Source organism: Eubalaena glacialis, chromosome 10 (genome assembly GCF_028564815.1).
Source record: "Eubalaena glacialis isolate mEubGla1 chromosome 10, mEubGla1.1.hap2.+ XY, whole genome shotgun sequence".
Classification (NCBI taxonomy): domain Eukaryota; kingdom Metazoa; phylum Chordata; class Mammalia; order Artiodactyla; family Balaenidae; genus Eubalaena; species Eubalaena glacialis.
Genome location: NC_083725.1, coordinates 120,297,528 through 120,315,048, shown reverse-complemented (window position 1 = coordinate 120,315,048; position 17,521 = coordinate 120,297,528). Strand labels below are relative to the sequence as shown.

Here is a 17,521-nt window from a genome sequence, read left to right as displayed (position 1 = left end):
AGGGCTTTCTCTAGTTGCGGCAAGTGGGGGCCACTCTTCATCGCGGTGCGCGGGCCTCTCACTATCGCGGCCTCTCTTGTTGCGGAGCACAGGCTCCAGACGCGCAGGCTCAGTAGTTGTGGCTCACGGGCCCAGCTGCTCTGCGGCATGTGGGATCTTCCCAGACCAGGGCTCGAACCCGTGTCCCCTGCATTGGCAGGCAGATTCTCAACCACTGCGCCACCAGGGAAGCCCCCGCATCCAGATTCTAAACTCAAACAAGTGGTCTTAGAATTATGTTCTAACTGATTCCAATCATGTGTAATGATTGATAATCTAATATATATGCACTTTTTCTTTTGCCATGATCGAAAAATCTATTTTAAATATCACATATATTACATGTTTACAGATGAACTAAGATTGGCAAATAGTTAATTATTGCTGCTAAATGTTAGGTACATATGGGGGAATCATTACTTCTACATATGTTTGAAACTTTTTACTGTCATGTTTTTGAAAAAAGAATGGATGAATGATCCATCTCTGGCCTCCCACTGAGGAGGAAGCTCCATGAAGGCAGAGGTCTATCTACTTGCTCAATGCAGCAGTCCCTGGGCCCAGCACAGGACTAGGCAAGAGACAGTGGCCAAGCAATCTGCTTCACCCATTCGGTCACCACTGCTGAGTGATGATCTGCTCGTGTGTCACCTGTATACAGCATGGTGGTGTCAGGGACCCTACGCACACCTTAGCCGCTCCTAAGCAGGTTCTGAAGACACAGGAAGTCACATCTGCTTAGAAGATCTAATGGCCGTGAGACAACGGTGGACTGTTTTTTCAGAAGCTTGCTAGAGACCAAGCCCTCAGTTTTCAGGAAGAAAGTAAAAAAGTTTCCCTTCTTTAACCAAAACAGTATATTTTTACTCAAGGCACACTGGTGCTTCATCGCTATAGCTCCAATTTCCTCCTCCGCTCTCTTGTCCGCAATTCGTTACTATATGACTGAATAAGTCAAATATTTGAAGGTTTTTCTTAATCCAAGGTCTTGTCACCTTGTCAGTAAGGCTTTACCCTCTCCACCCTATTTAAAACCCAAATCCTTATTCCTTCTCTCTACTCTTGTTTTCAAAAGCACCTACCACTGTCTAACTTGTTTTTCTGTCTCCCACTGTGGAAATACTTGAGGGCAAGGTCTTTTGTCTGTTTTGTTCAGTGCAATAAAATACCCCAGTGCCTAGAACTGTGCCTAGCAGAGAGAAGGCATTCGTGGATGAACAGATGCCAAGCACTGAAAGCTACTTTGGATAACTGGGTAAACAAGTAACGTTTTAAATTACAATACTTATACCCTTTGCACGTATTTAAATTGTATAGTCGATCTTTCTACCACACCACACAACTATTACACAGAAATCATCTTATCTTGTTTTTGAACAGGCTTTTTGGGATAAAAATAAAATGCACAGTACATACACTAAAAAAAAAAAAATAGTCCCACAGACCCAGAATGGAAGCACCTTTAATAACAGCTGACAGTATACTTTTAAGAGGAAATTTAAGGCTACACAGTGAGTGGCCAAGATCAAAAGGTAAAGTTCATTAAGTGATCTTTTGTAGTTTTCTTACTACAGAAATACACTGCCTCTCCTGTTACTAAATACTCATGAAATTTAAAATTCAATGGCAAACACTGTAAAGCAGCCCTGCTTTCTCTGAAGAGGGCAGGGTAGAAAACCAATGGCTGTCAAACGAAAACAAACCTACGTCTGTTTTGAAAATTCCGTAACAGTCAAACACAAAATTCTTCACTACCCATTAATAAGCGTTGTGCTCAAGGAAAAATCTCACAATTGCAGTTTAGGAAGGCAAGTATTTATTCACTGAACTAGGAGAAACTGTGCAAATTAAGCTAAGGCTGGAGGAGAGCAATTTCCTGCAATAATTCCGCACCAGCTACTTTCTACTTCTGAAATCATCCCGGTGGTAGAATAGTCAAACTAAGTAATATGAGCCTTTTACTTTGGATGCCTGAACACCTTTCCCTCTAAAAAACAAAAAAGCACTCCTTAGACAACAGTCCAAGACCAATCTCCCGACACGCTCCGCAATGCTGCCTTGATTATTCAAAATGCCATCACTGGGAGCACGAGTTCTGAGCAGTAATGGTTCTTCCCTGTTTCATACTGGTTGATGGCCCTTAGGGCTTTGGGAATTTAAACCACCCTCGGCCCACAGATACTATTTATCAAAAAAAAAAACAAACCAAAAAACCCCCCTGGGTTCTCCAGTAAAACTTTTGGAAGTACAACATGAGCTTATCAGAAGAGTTTTAAACCATTTTAAAACTGTGGACAATGAGCAAAAAAAGAAAAGCAACTCTGAAAATAAGTAATTGGGACTCTCATTATCCCACGTACGCATTTACATGTGAGGTCACCTCCTCCTGATGCTACAAGACTATCAACTACTGAAAGAAAAAAGGAAAAGATTTCAATCTGAACCCTAGCTGGTCAGAGAACTGCAGACACAGGGAATTAATATGCTCTCAATATCAAGAGGCTGGTCAAAATCCTGACAGGTTAACGGAAATATTTTAACTAAAGATTCAAGTATGAATTCAGACTGTCATGTACTGATGAACACATCCCAACTCTAAGCACTCAATTTCTAAAAAATTATGAACTATCTCATACAGATTAAAATCTCTCAACTCAGAATATCATAGAAGGGTCTGATAATCTAAATGGTCAATTCACAAAACTACAATGTCTGTACACTTAGAGGACAACAACCCTAAAACATACGTATCCGTTCCAGAATTCAGTTTATTGAGACTATCAAACCAAGTGATAAAATCAGCTATTGCAAGAATTCAATTTCTCCAATCTCTATTCTATACAGTATTTTCGAAAATAATGCAAAAGTCACAAAAGCATTTAGGTGTTATTTCATAATACCGAGGCACAAAAAACCGCAGACATGCTGAATTAGTAACATGGGTCAACCAGGAAAAAAAAAAAAGACTGTAAATGTATGTGTAATAATAGGTATTTAAGACAGCACTACAGTGTTGAAATTATTTATATAATTATAATTATTTTGAGAATAATTACTCTCATCATACCACAAGAAGAGGCCTCAAACTTCTGGTGAAAGTGTTCCTAAGTAAACTTGAAAAGGTCACAATTCCTATACCTATTTTATCTATAAAACTAATCCCCTTTGTCACTATAATTCTATAAGAAATTAAGTTTTGTAATGGTATTTTTATTGACCAAAAGTCTTATCTTCAATCCTTCCAAATCTCAGAATAGAATACTTTACCTTCAAAAGATGAAAGAAAAAAATTTCCTTGTCACAAAACAAAACAAAAAAGCAGCTAATAAATTGAGAAAATTCATTTTCTGGGGTTTCTTTTTCCTGTCAACTCTTACCTTAACAAGTTAACCACTAATAGATAACGCTAATTTTTAAGCCATCTCCCTCTACTTTAGTCACTCGTTTAACCTTTTAAACATATCCCTACTCTATCACCACCTTTCTTTCTCGGAAGGTCATTTTACATTTGCGTATCATTTATCCCTCTAGCTATTGTTAATCACCGTCTGAAATCACTTCCAGATTCTACTATGGGAAGCATTTAGCATTCTGTGGAATCACAGAATTCTGAGCTGGAAATGATCAACCAGCATCAATGATGCTCAAAAACTAGACTTCAGTGAGGCTCAGTGCAATAATAAAAACAATTTCTTATTAAAACTTTCCATCCCTTCTACAGAAACAGTAAAGCTGGGCAAAATTAAAACTGCCTGCATTTTAATCCAAGTTATGTCACCTTGCACACACCACTTTACTTAAACCTTCCAGGGCCTCAAGTTTCCTGAGTGGTTAAACGAGAAAACAACAGTGCTTATCGCATAAGTTATTAGACTATTATGAAATGAGTCAACACAGGCAGAGATTATCGGAGTCCCTGGTGTGCAAAACAGCTATTAATCACTTAGAGATACAGTTACTTCTACAAGAAGGCAGTAACTTTTGAAAAGACAACTTTTAAGTTCAACAACTCACTCTGAGAATTTTCACAAGCCTATTTTTATACTTTACAGCGACATGCCAGTAAAACAGAGGTGGCATGTGAACCAAAGCCCTGCTGGCAGGTGAGTGCAGGAGCATCCCCGCCAGGAACCCGACACAGCCTTCTTCGGGGCCCAAAGGCTTCTTGCAGGACTCGGCTCAGATAGACCGGGGGTAACTGCGGACGGTGGGAAGTCTGATCACTAACAGAAAGCATTCGGAAAACACAGGATCGGGGGGCGGGCGGGAGGGGGGGAGTGGCCCAGCAGTCAGGTAGGAACACACCGATGTGACTACTGTTACCACCTCCGGACTAAGACGCGCAGGGCAACGTCCCATCCGTGACGCTCACAGACTTTTCGGACGGCCCCACTTCCCCGGCCGCAGGATGACGTTAAGCAGTAAAGTAGCGCAGACTCGGCGGCCACCCTGCCGGGCACTCCGGGCCCGTCCGGCTCCCGGCGCGTCCGTTACCGGCTGCGGGCGCACGTCGCCGCCCGTCCCCGACAACACCCAGGACCGCGCAAGGTCCTGGTGTCGCCCCGGCACACGCGGCAGCCTCAACCAACCGCCGGACGCGGGACTGGAGCCCGCTGCAGCCGCGACTAACGGTCACTCAGCCCTGGGAAGGCTCCGGTTCCGAAAACAAAAAGCCCCTGGGCGGCTCCGCGTTCGCCCGGGTCCTCGCGGCCCGACCCGTGGCCTTAACCTTCCCGGGGACGCCGCGGAGCCGGCGGGCGGGAGCCGCGCGGGAACAAAGCTCTCCTGACCTTCAGGCCGCCGCGGGAGGGGCGGGGCGCGACACCTGCCGCCGCCGCCCGGGCCCCGCCCGGCTCCCCGCGGGCCCCGGTCCCACCCGCGTCGCCCGCTCCCGCCCGCCTGCTCCCCGCCGCCGCTCCGGGCGCTCCGGGCCCGGCCCCGCCCCTGCCGCTGCGGCCTCCCGAGATGGCAGCCCCGGGCCTCCTCCGCGGCTCCCACCGCCCCGGCCCCGGCCCCGGCCCCCGCCCCGCCGGCCGCCACTACCGCCGTTACCCGGCCGAGCCTCGCGTCCGCACCTCACTCCTCCTGCGGCAGTGGCGGCAGCCGCCTGGGTTTCGCTCGCTCCGGGACTGCGCCGCCGTGGCCGCCAACAACGCCGCCTCCCATTGGCTGAGTCCCCTGGCCCCGCCTTCCGCGAGCAAAGCGGGCTACGATTGGGAGGGCGCGGCGCAAGTCAACTTCGCTTCGGCGCCGCCGGTGACGGCCAATCGGAGGCCGCCCAGGAAGCGCCGCGCTGAGCGGGGCCGAGACCCGCGGGCCGGATGCAAATAGGGATGTGTGACGTCAGCGTGGCGCGCGCCCGCGTTCCTTCCGCCCCTTTAAGGGGCGGGGGGCGCGCGGAGGTCACATGGGGGGCGCCTGCTGCAGCCTATTCCTGTGTTCTCTTCGGGTGCATCCCTTTTCCGGCCCCACACTCATCCCGGTCTGCGCAGCCCATTCCCCATCCCAACCGCCCACCCCGACCGCTCACCCCGACCGCTCACCCCAGCTCGGGCGCAGTCCACCCCCCGGCCTGTGCAGCCCTCCTTCCCCAGCCCCCCGTGGGACTGGGCGCTGTCTCGGGGCCCACCCACCTCCCGCGACCCCTGCCTACCTCCCCCCAATTGAGTTCCAGCCCCAGGGACGCGCGCGCTGACCCCGCCGACCTCCGCGACCCCATAGCCCGGGCTTCCCCCCCTCAAATCCCCGGGCTCGTGCTGCCTGCTGGGCTTGGCGCGTGGGGTCCCCTCTTCCTCCCCCACCCTATCCCGCGCACTCACGGGCTCTCCCGGGGCAGCGCCCAGGCCCGCGTCCACAGCGTCTCAGCCCGGCTCGGGCCTAGCAGACCCACCGGCCAGAAGGAAGCGCCGGGCCGCTGGGGCCGGGGTACTGACCCCGGCCTCCCCACGTTACAGTTCCTGGAAAAGCGTTAATCTGAAAACCGCTTGAGTAAGACGACAGTTCGGTGGAAACCCACATCCGCCAGGCCCGGGCTTCTGAGAGTCTGTGTTTCTGGGCGCTATCTTCCGTTGAGGGGGTCTTTGATTATTTTTGTCCGTTCCTTCAGAAACTTTCCTTTCTTTGAGCGGGGTCGCTTCTGAAATCCGTTCTAACTTTTCAGCAAGTTTGAAGGGGGCGGGGGGAGGAGTTTGAAAGCATCCAGAGGCTCCTGTTGGAGGGGCTGTTAAGGACGTAACGTCAGTTAACCAGCCGCAGGGTGGCCATCGGGTGCCCCGGTGTGACCCACATGTCGGGGACCGGGGACCAGCCTCTGCCCCGCATCTGTACTGAGAGGGCGTGTGTGAGATCCCTGCTTGCCTTACTTGGATTTTCTGACTTTTCTGTAGTGACCTTGTTTTGCTTTTGCTGAGGACGGGGCAGAGCTGGGGGAGGAGGCATAAACTACGAAAGAAAAGAGCACCAGCGTTTTCAAGTTTGGAGGTCTGTCCTCCTCCTGTTTCATAAAGGCTCATATCCACGAGGCCACTGTATCTGGCCCTGCCCGGATGTTCGGGGTTGGAGCAGGTGGTGCACCGCACCAGCGCCAGTTGGGGGAGCAGCCTGTGAGCTGGCCACTGGGCCTGGCCCTTGGTGGAATGGGTGTAGTGGAGCGGCCTTTCCCCGGGTCACTTTAGAGAGTTGGTGGGAAGGTGGGCGACATTGTCCACAGCCTTTCTGTCTGCAACAGGACTGAGAATGCTGTTTTAATTTCCTGTGGTTGCCACAACAAAGGGACACAAGCCGTGGGGCTTAGAAAGTACAACAGCATTGTGTTCTCTCACCTTTCTAGAGGCTGGAAGGCAGAAATCATAGGCGTTACAGGGCTGGGCTCCCTTCAAAGTCTCCAGGGGAGGGTCCTTCCTGCCTCTTCCAGCTTCTGGGAGCTCTGGGCCGTCTTGGGCTTGTGGCTGCATCACATGGCCTTCTTCTCTGTGTCTCTGTGGGTCCTTCCCCCCGCCCCCCGCCCTGCGCCGGTCAAGCCACAGCAGGAGTTTAATTGCTAAAGGATTGATGAAGTGACATTTTCCAATAAAGGGAGACGAAGATCATTTTATATATTTTTTTTAAATTATTGGCTGCGTTGGGTCTTCATTGCTGTGCGTGGGCTTTCTCTAGTTGCGGTGAGCGGGGGCTACTCTTCTTTGCGGTGCGTGGGCTTCTCATTGCGGTGGCTTCTCTTGTTGCGGAGCATGGGCTCTAGGCACGCGGGCTTAGTTGCTCCGCAACGTGTGGGATCTTCCCGGCCCAGGGATCGAACCCGTGTCCCCTGTATTGTCAGGCGGATTCTCAACCACTGCACCACCAGGGAAGTCCCTGTAGATCATTTTGAAAAATATTATAAAATCAGAATTACATTCGGGGCTCATGGGAAAGAATCGAGAAGTATTATCAGGAATCTTTTAAAAAGCGCAAAATATTTAACATGTGACCAAACAGCTCAAAATATCCCTACTCAAGTTCAGAAATACAATTATGTATTAGGAAAACATTACTCTCATTTTAGCCCGTTATAACAGGGTTAGTTGTTAATTAGTTCTGTGCTCCAAAAATGAATATCTGAAACACTAATTACTATGCTTACAAGCTAAGCGAAGGAGTTTGTTTTGACATATGAAATCAAAAAATGGAAAGAATTACAAAGGAGGCAACTTATTAGTTACTGACACACTTTACTGCATTTGTGTCTGAAGATTCAAATATTACTTCTGCATTAGGGTCCCTGGGTAACTTTTCATTGACTTTTGAGACCCTGGGTAATTTTACATGAAACTTTTTTTTTAACAACTGTTTTTACTTAGGACTTTTTAGTCCAAGGAGTTTTAGGTTCTAAGATGTAAACCTAAATTGCCACTGTCACCACTGAAATAATGAAGGGAAGATGAGATGTATGAATATGGCATAGAGTCTATAGGAGGTAACAGATGAATCCATAGAAGCAGGTGAAGTGGCTTTCTCAAGGCCACGTTACTCTAGAAGCAAAACTGCCACTAGCTGAGTCTATTCCATTTGAAAAGTAAGTCATGACTCTGAATCTAAAGGATTCCCTGTGCTGACTTTTTTTGCCGTTATTCTAATAATTACCTTGCAAATATTTTCTGTATGCATAGACTTTAATTTTAAACTACATGAGGGACTTCCCTGGCGGTCCAGTGGTTAAGACTCTGCACTTCCTCTGCAGGGGGCACGGGTTCGATCCCTGGTTGGGGAACTAAGATCCCACATGCCTCACAGCACGGCCAAAAAAATTAAATAAATATAAACTACATGAGGCTAGGACCATAACAATTTTGCAGATCCCTTATTTTCCTATTTCACATCTGTATACATTCTTGTTAAAATGGGATTACTCGTTTTCCCCACTTCCTATAGGGCACTTTCAAAGAGTTTTGAGCTACCTTGGAACAAATACAATACTCTTGGTATACAGTTAAGTGTAAATGGTTATCAAAATTTTAGGTTTGAGAAATAGTTCCTTCTTTGTGATTACTCTTGCAGAAGTCCCAAGACATAGAGGCTAGGGTGTGGAGTTTATGTTGATACTGGTTTTGCTGGTGGCTGCTTCTGGTTAAGGTTAAGACTTACTGATAACATGATCAGCACAATAAACTATAGCAGGGACGGTAACAAAAGTCATCAAGCACAACAAGGACCATGCAACCTGTGTGTGACATTAAAGTGGAAATCGCAGCCATCTGAAACCCAAACATTTAAACCTTCTAAGTCACTTACTCAGTAAGGTTTCATTCTTTAAAAATGTAGCATATAAATTCCCATCCATACACTCAGGAAAGCAAATTCAAAAAAAAAAAAAAAGCACACAATTAGGGGACAAGTAGAAGTATAAAAGAAAGATGGGCTATTCAAGTCACTTTTTTTCACCCAAAGAACGTAACAGGGCGACTTCCTAAGTTGATTTTACTCCCCAGGTATTTCTTATAATGTCTTTTTTTTTTTTTTTCCCCCATGCAACTTGGCCCCTTAAAACCAAGCCAACTGCTTCATCTGGGATTCAATGGGAAAAAAAGCGATGTGTTTCCTTATTAGAGGAAAATGTTCTGGTGGGCTCACTTGCGGATGCTTTGTGGCTATATTGTACGTTAGGAGTGATTTAAAGTCTTGTCAAGGGTAACTTTCACCCTCCCTGCTGACACTGGGAGCACTGTCCCTCGTAAATCATTAACCATCTACAGAGTCATCCTGTCCTGGATTTATGATCTTGAGAAAGACATTTACCTTCTTGGACAATTTCCTCGTCTGCTAAAGGAGATAAGTGATCTTTTGGGTACCTTTTAGTGCTAACATTCTGTGATGCTAGGGAATACAGTTCAATGCAGGGAATGTATGTAAAAACATTTTGCTCAATGAAAAATCACATAGTTGCATATTCTTATTCTCAGAGCCACTACCACCTCTTCTTACCTCATTCCCCAACCAGAGATCGAACCCATGCCCCCTGCAGTGGAAGCATGGAGTCTAAAGCACTGGACCGCCAGCGAAGCCCTCCTGTGCCCTCTTCTTAAAAGGACACTCCAATCACTGTCCTAGGGCCCACCCTAATGGCCTCATCTTAACTCGATTACATTTGCAAAACCCCGGTATCTGAATGTCACATGCCCAGGTTCCGGGAATTGGAGTTGAACCTGTAATTTGGAGGCTGCCATTCAGTCCACAGCATGCTAAGGCAGTGCCCCGGCAGTGGTCCTGGCCAGTAGGCCGTGCCGCAGAGAGCAGGGGGAGGGGGGCAGGTGTTCCTGGGGCCAAATCCTTGCTCTACCCGATTCCAGCCGGCGGGCCTGGCTGAGAGCCTGTGCCTCAGTTCCCCCATCTGTATAATGGGGACACTTAACAGCACCTGCTTCATGGGGCTGGGGGAGACTCGGAACAGCGCTGGTGAGCAGTCGCCTTGGTGCAGGTGTCTGTTCTGATGACCCCAGCCGCCTGGCGCGGGCAGGGGACTCAGCACCTGAGGACACAGAGGCAGGGCGGGGAGTGGGTAATCTGCCCTTCAGTTCCTGCTCCCCAAGGCTCACGTCTCCTCCAAGGGCTCAGCCTGCATCCTGCCCCAGGTGATACCTGGTCCCCGGCAGCCACAGGCCCTGGTGCTCAGGGTGCAGCCACCATGGGGCCTGCACACTGAGTATGGGGCCACTCGGGGCCGCCCTTTGAGGGGCCAGAAGGGCTGACTCCTGGGTCTGCTTGTGGCCCAGACGCCACCTGGAGAAAGCAGGCCGGACCTGGGATGGTGGAGTCCACCTGTCCACACCTGTGGTCGTCCATGCCCCCTGGCCTGCCCCCTTTGGGGCTCTTATGGGTCTGGAGAAAGGCCCCTTTTGGGAGGTTGTGAATGATCTCAAAATCCTCTCCGTCCACATGTCCCTTTGTGGGCTCCTGCCATCATTTGGGTCCAGTCACCTCCTCTGAGGGGCCTTCCTTGAACACCCCGCCGCTGCCACCCCCCTGCTTATTACCATCAGGGCACCACTGCCAGCTTTCCTGACCACGGGCACTTGACGGGGAGCATGTTGATCCCCACCTCCTGCCCTGTCCCCACCACTAGAAGGAGTGTATCAGGGAGGCTTCCGGGAGGAAGTGGTGCCCCAGCTGACACCTGAGAACCAGCAGGAGAGGCCAGGAGGGGAGCATAGTGCATTCCAGGACCTGCAAATAGCTCAGGGTGGCTCACGGCCCTAATGATAGCACCTGGGAGACCCATCAGGAGGTGAGCCCGGGCAGGTGCCCCCAGGGTGATGCCTGGGCCAGGCTGCACGCCACGTCTTCATCTGCCCGTGGGCATGATGGGCGGGTGCCAGGCTCAGAGTGACGCCAGCATTGCCATCGCAAGCCCCCTCCCTGGGTCTGACGTCTTCTCAGTTCTCAGGCCCTGAGTCTCGGATTCCCCAACAGAAATGGGAACAGGAGTCCCCTGCAGCTGGCCTCGTGCGGAGCGGCTCCTGGGAACCTGCACCACGTTCTATTCGTATCTGTTGTGAAATCAGGCAACAGTACTCGCCTGCCTGCAGTCTGACTATATTTTCCTGCCACCCCCCCCATTATAATCACAAGTGGATTTATTTAAATGAAGCATGAAGTCATATTAAACGTGTTTGTCTGTTCAAGAGGATGAAGGTTCAAGGATGGAGGTCCTGTTGGTTTCCTGGGGCCGTCACAACGAAGTACCCTAAACAGCACAGCTTAAGCAACAGAAATGTGTTCTCTCCCAGTTCTGGACAGTCATGTCTGAAATCGAGTTGTAGGTAGGCCCCGCTCCCACCCCCGGAGGCTATAGAGGAGGATCTCTCCTGCCTCTTCCAGATTCTGGGGGCTCCAGGTGTCCCTGGGCTTGTGGCCGCGTCCCTCCAGCCTCTGCCTCTGTCCTCACGTGGCCTGTCCCCGTGGCTGTCTCCTCTTCTTTCAAAGATACCAGTCATATCGGCGTTAGGGCCCACCCTACTCCAGTGGGACCTCATCTTAAGTAATTACGTTTGCAAAGAGCCTCCTATTTCCAAATTAGCTCACACTGTGGACTTCTGGGTGGGCATGGATTTGCGGGGTTGCATTATTCAGTCCAGTACAACAGGGCAGCTGCTGCAGGTGTCCTTGAGTTTCTGGAGCCTCTACACGATGTGAAGGCTGAGGGGCTTGGGGGGTGGCCTCCCACTGCCCACCTCCCACTCAGGGATCTGCCCTCACCCTCCCAGGCCCTGGCAGCATCCCCAGGGACCCGGGGCGAGTCGCCCACCCTCCAGCAGCAGACCCACTGGCTGCCTGGGCTTCCTGCCTTGCCATATCAGCTTTAAAAACCCACTCCCAGGGCTTCCCTGGTGGCGCAGTGGTTGAGAATCTGCCTGCCAATGCAGGGGACACGGGTTCGAGCCCTGGTCTGGGAAGATCCCACATGCCGCGGAGCGGCTGGGCCCGTGAGCCACAACTACTGAGCCTGCGCGTCTGGAGCTTGTGCTCCACAACAAGAGAGGCCGCGATAGTGAGAGGCCCGCGCACCGCGATGAAGAGTGGCCCCCGCTTGCCGCAACTGGAGAAAGCCCTCGCACAGAAACGAACACCCAATGCAGCCAAAAATAAATAAATAAAATAAATTAAAAAAAAAAAAAAAAAAACCCACTCCCAGGGGACTTCCCTGGCAATCCAATGGTTAAGACTATGCGCTTCCACTGCAGGGAGTGCGGGTTCGATTCCTGGTTGGGGAACTAAGATCCCGCATGCTATGGGCCAAAAAAAAAAAAAAAGAGAAAGAAAAAGAAAAAACCACTCTCAGCATGTGGGGCCTTGTGTCTTTTTTGTTTTTTGGCTGCTGACCCCTGACCAGGGATTGAACCCGCGCCCCCTGCATTGGAAGGGCAGCGTCTTAACCACTGGACCGCCAGGGAAGTCCCTCAAGACACTTTCATTCTGACAAACACCTAAGCTTTGCTGACACCGGAGCCTTGTACTGGCGTCTCTTATCCTGCGGACACGATCCTTTCTGACTACCCGCTGACAGCAGAAGCACCAGCAAACGGATCTCCACTGGGCTGGTTCCTCCTTAGCCAGGAGGGTCCCTGCTCTTCACGGGCTAAGGCCACCCTCGTGCCCTTGGCTGGAGGTCACAGCCCGTCCTCCTGCCACCCCATCCTCCACGCTGCCCACCGGCGCACTGGTGAGTGTGGACCACGGCATTCTGCTATTCAGCATCCTTCTGTAATCCCTGCTGCCCCCAGTGAACTCGGAACGGGGCAGGCACAGCGGGCATCAGTTTGTTTAAAAGTCCCCAGGTGATGCTAAGTAAGACCAGGGCTGAGAGGTGCTGGGATTAGAACCGCAAGGCTCCTGGCCACCTCGTGGCTTTCATTTTCCCACCATCGTAACTTTGACACCACCGGGCTCTGCGCTCGTGCACACCTGTTAACAGCCCCTCTACGCAGGTCCCCAGCCTGGCTCGCCCTCCGGCCATGGGGAGCTCGGGGGGTTACCCTCCAAGGGTGACCCTGCCCTTGGTTTTGGCCTGAGCTCCCCCCAGGCTGAGCTCAGGGAGACGGGCGCCCTGTCTTCCTTCCCACCTAGAGACTGTGCCTCATCTCGGGGCCACTGAATGATGGCAAGGCCTTGCCTGAGCAATGTCCCAGGTGGACGCTATCGTCCCCACCTCCAGAGGAGGAAATAGAGACGGGCTGGATGACTCCCTCAGCCCCCCAGCTCAAAAACGGCTGGACCACAACCAACCTGGCCCTGGAGGGGCCCTGCCCCTCGCCTCCCGTGGGCACTGCTCAATGAGGAACCCCCGGGGCTGGCAGAAGAGAGGGAGCACGCGGCCCCAGAAGCACCCGACATCCCTCCCCAGGGCGGTGGCCCCCAAGTCATGATGCTTTAATGACAAGGACACATGGAGACAGGAGGAAGAAGCAGATGACATCAGAAAATAGCCACCGTCTATTCCGTGCAGAGAGGGCTGCTATCTGTAAACTCAGAAGGAAGGTGTCGGGAGCCTGTCCCCAAACTGTTACAGGCTCGCTCTAGATGGCCTTAAGGGGACACTCCGTCGTTATTTTAGTCTGGTAATTTTCTATATGATTTGAGTTTTAAATAGTGAATCTGTGATTTTTTTAAATAATGAAAACACGAAAGATTTCTCTTTGGGGAGAAGCAGGAAGACAATTCTGGCTCTTAACGCTGGAAAGAGGTTTCATGCACACACACAAAAGAAACACTTTTTACAGGTGAACTGATATTTTACAAGTTAAAAAAGTCTTCCACCCCATCTTGTTCCAGAAGGTTCTGCCGCAGCTTGTAAGGGTGCAAAGGCCGAATGCAAAGGGGACAGTGAGGATGTTCCTGACCAGAAGCCCCCCGTCCACCCCCCGCAGGTGCCGCGACCTGGCCCGGTCGTCCACCAAAGACGAGGGGGTTTTCTGGCGGCATGTTTTAAACAACATTTGATCACGAAGAGTCTGGAACACAGGATGACCTGGGGCACAGATAGATGCCGGTCACTCAGGTGTGACCAGAAGCATCTGTATAATTTGCTTCATCGGTTTTCTTTGTTGAAGACTCAATTACCACGCCACGTTGTCCCAAACTAAGGACATGTGTGGACACAACTGGCACGATCGCACGAACAAAATTCACCAAGATTCCTTAGCGTCACACCATGCCCATGCGCACATGTCCCCAAACGTCTCTGTGGCCGGTTTGTTCAAAGCTATCAAGGTTCATACACGGGAGGTGGTGGTTTTGTTTCTCGAATCTCTCCCGAGTCCCGAGGAGGGCCCCGCTTTCTGTATGAGTCCGGCTGCCTCTCTGTGGCACCTCCTGCCTGTGTCTCGGTCCCCAGTACTGCCGGTGAGCAGGAAGTGAAACGGACGGCCTCCTCCTCCAGGTGGGGCCCCCGACCAGTGGCAGGGGCATCACCCCGGGGCCTGGAGGAAACGCAGAATCTCCAGCCCCACCCAGATCTGAGTCAGGGTCTGCGATTTAACAAAGTCCCGGGCAGCACGGGTCTAAAAGCTTTGTTCAGTACCTACTCCGTGTTTTTAGTGGAAAGACTTCTCTGTGCAGGTGAGGCCGGGCTCTCCCCTGCAGGGCCCCCCTCGGGCCCACATGTCCCTCTCGGGGGATGCTGAGACTGAGTGCTGGGGGGAGGGGGTGATGGGCAGGGCTCCGAGTTGTACGGTGACAGGCGCACCTTTCCCGGTCCCGTGACCGACAAGCCACCTGCGAGGGGATGCTTTGGCGTCAGCTCCCAACTTTCAGCAGGGGTCTCGGCGTCCACTGACAGCCCTGGCTGGAGTCGGGGCTGCACTCGGGGCCCCAGAACGGAGGCGTTCTAACTATCCTGTTTTGTCCACTTCTACTCGCTGGCACTGCTGCCCTTTTCAGTGGGGCCATTGGTGGCTCTCAAATACAGTTTCCATGGAGGGTGGGAGATGTTTAATCCTGCCACCTTTTTTTCTGGCCACGCCACACAGCTTGCGGTATCTTAGTTCCCCGACCAGGGATTGAACCCAGGGCCATGGCAGTGACAGCACGGACTCCTAACCACTGGACCGCCAGGGAAGTCCCAATCCTGCCACTTATAAATAACTTAAGTCTGCGGACCAGGTGTCAGCTCCAGTGGTGACAAGTTATTATGTCTTGGTCTTCTTTGCTTTTGAGAATAAGTGTGGATGCCTAGATTTAAATGACCCCTTCTTTTCAGGGCTCCAGTTTTCCCAGACTCAGCTGGGGGAAGCTCCTGAGGCTTTTCACTTTGAAATCATGAGAGGTTCCCAGGAAGCTGCGGCAGAGGGGTCCCTGTGCCCTTCACATAAGGTTTCCTAACAGCTACATCTTGCCTAAGATCAACCCTGGGACACCAGCCCTGGTGTCACGTGGCCACAGGCGTAGATTCCTCAGCCACCACTGAGGTCGAAGGGTGAAGGGTCCAGACTGTCCCTAGTCAGCCCCCACCCAGCCCCCGGCACCGCTACGCCGCTCTCTCTAGTTCTGTCCTCTCATCTCACTGGAATCTCACTGCACGTGACCCTCTGCCCCGGAGACTCTGCTGGCTGCTGTGTGTGTTCCTGGTCTGTCCTGTGTCCTTCTGACACGACCCCACCGTCTGGGACGCTTCTCCTCAGGGTGCCGGGATGCCCTGGGCCTCCACGTGCGCTCGCCCTCGGCCTGGAGTTGGCCACTTCTCCCAGGAGAGGGGATGGCACTCAGAGCCTGGAAGCTGGCCCTGGGGGTGATCGTGGCCACCGGGGTGGTCCCCTCTCAGCCTGCATGGCGGGTAAATACCTACTGTTTACAAGTCAAGCGTCAGTTTCTCCGTTGTCTCCTCCGTTCCTGTTTAACAGCACGTGATTCTCTGGTGCTTTTCCTCACGATGAACGCGGGGCTGCTGATGTCGAGGCACGTGTCCGCTGCCCGCACAGCGCGGAGGGTGACGACCACGCCGGACCACGCCCAGCGACACAACAACGGAACCAAGTTTGACTTCTCTGCACGGCTTTGGCCTCAGGACACACCCCCCGAACGATGTGCAGCCAAGTGGCAGGTTCTCAAATCAACCAAAGGGGCCCTTTTCTCACCGGTTTGATTTGCGGTTTTGTGGCAGGTGGCGCTTTCCTGAACAGCTGCCACCCTTTCCAGCCCCTTGCCACTCCCGTCACAGGGAGGGGTCTGCGGGTGGGCCCGAGGGCGGCCTCCCCTCAGGGAGGATGGTGGGGGTCCGCGTGACCTCTGAGGTTAGATCCCAAAGGGCACGTGGTGCCCAACTCTCCTGGGACCCACAGAGGCCGCCGACATGGAGGCCACACCCCAGCGTTCCCTGCCCAGGACCCAGGCGCGAGCACGCAGACCCCCCGCCCTCTGACTGTACCCAGTGGCGGGCCCTGACTCAGACCCGCCCAGAGGAGCCGGTCAACGGGGAACCCCCAGGGTCAATAATAAGGTCATTGTCACTTCAGGCACTAAGTGCTGGGGTGACTTGTTAGGTAGATAACTGCCCTGGGTTTGTTCCACTTTGTCTTGGGGCCTTTTTTCTTACTGGTTTATTTTTTTTTAATGTAAAACATTTACAAGGTTCAAAAGTCGAACATATGCAGGGCCTGTCCTCGTGGGGTCACAGCCGTCGTGCTCCACGTGTGGCTGGTAGGTGGGGGCCCCCCAGAGCACCCGGTACCGGCCAGCAGGCTGCTCCCCACCTGCTCTGGGGGTGATGCTCCCACGAGCGGGCCGCGGGGGTGAAGGGTGAGCGCGGCCACCACTGGACAGTGCCAACCCCGACCCCAGCCCCCTGCCCCGGCTGGGCCGCTGTGCCCCGCCATCGCCGCGACCGAGACCCGGATGGCATCTCCCAGCCCGTCCGCCCGGCCCGACGGCTCCATTGCAGGTTCTCGCGGATCTGACCTGGCCCCGCGCTTCTGCAGGTGGAGCCGGTCCCGGCTCGCTGCCACCCTGCTCCATCCAGGCCTGGAGTTCAGGTGGGAATTCTCAGCCCCGGGAGTAAGAATGCGAGAGCAGGGTGGTGAGGACACGCTCTCCTGGCTGGGACCTGGGGACATCGCTGCCCTGCGCTGCTGAGATCCCCGCCCCCGTCCCATCTCATCGCCAGCTGTGCTGAGCCGGCCCTGCCACCCGCCCGCCTGCGGAATCGCTGCGGAGACAGGGCGCCGAGCTGACCCAGCAGGACCCGGGCGCCCGGCCGAGCAGCCTTTGTGTGCGGCGCCAGCGGGCTCTGCCAGTTTGAGCCTGTCTTTTTCCTACTCAAATGCCTCCGAATGCGCCTACACACCAGAGATTAGCCGATAGCCATCTGCACGGGGGCAGGGTCGAGGGGGGGGGGGACAGTCCTCGGCTGAAGCCGCTCAGTGGCCTGAGCTCCCGTGTCGTGACCTGCTGACCAAGCAGCCCGGCCGGGCCCCCGCGAGCGCTGACCGTGCAGGGTGACGGCAGACAGAGCCCAGCC

General features: G+C 52.8%; 1 protein-coding gene across 7 annotated transcripts in view; it reads right to left on the bottom strand.

Moving 5' to 3' along the window:
* NAP1L4 (nucleosome assembly protein 1 like 4) overlaps positions 1 to 5,201 on the bottom strand; it is a 71,116-nt gene extending 65,915 nt beyond the window's left edge. For 3 of the 7 annotated variants that reach the window (XM_061202260.1, XM_061202261.1, XM_061202256.1), the window contains exon 1: positions 5,115 to 5,201. The gene's annotated coding sequence lies outside the window, so the exon portion shown is untranslated. Of the gene's footprint in view, positions 1 to 4,344; positions 4,367 to 5,091 lie in introns of those variants that run through there. The other 4 variants (XM_061202258.1, XM_061202257.1, XM_061202263.1 and 1 more) reach the window with 4 other exon arrangements.
* Positions 5,202 to 17,521: the final 12,320 nt, after the last annotated feature.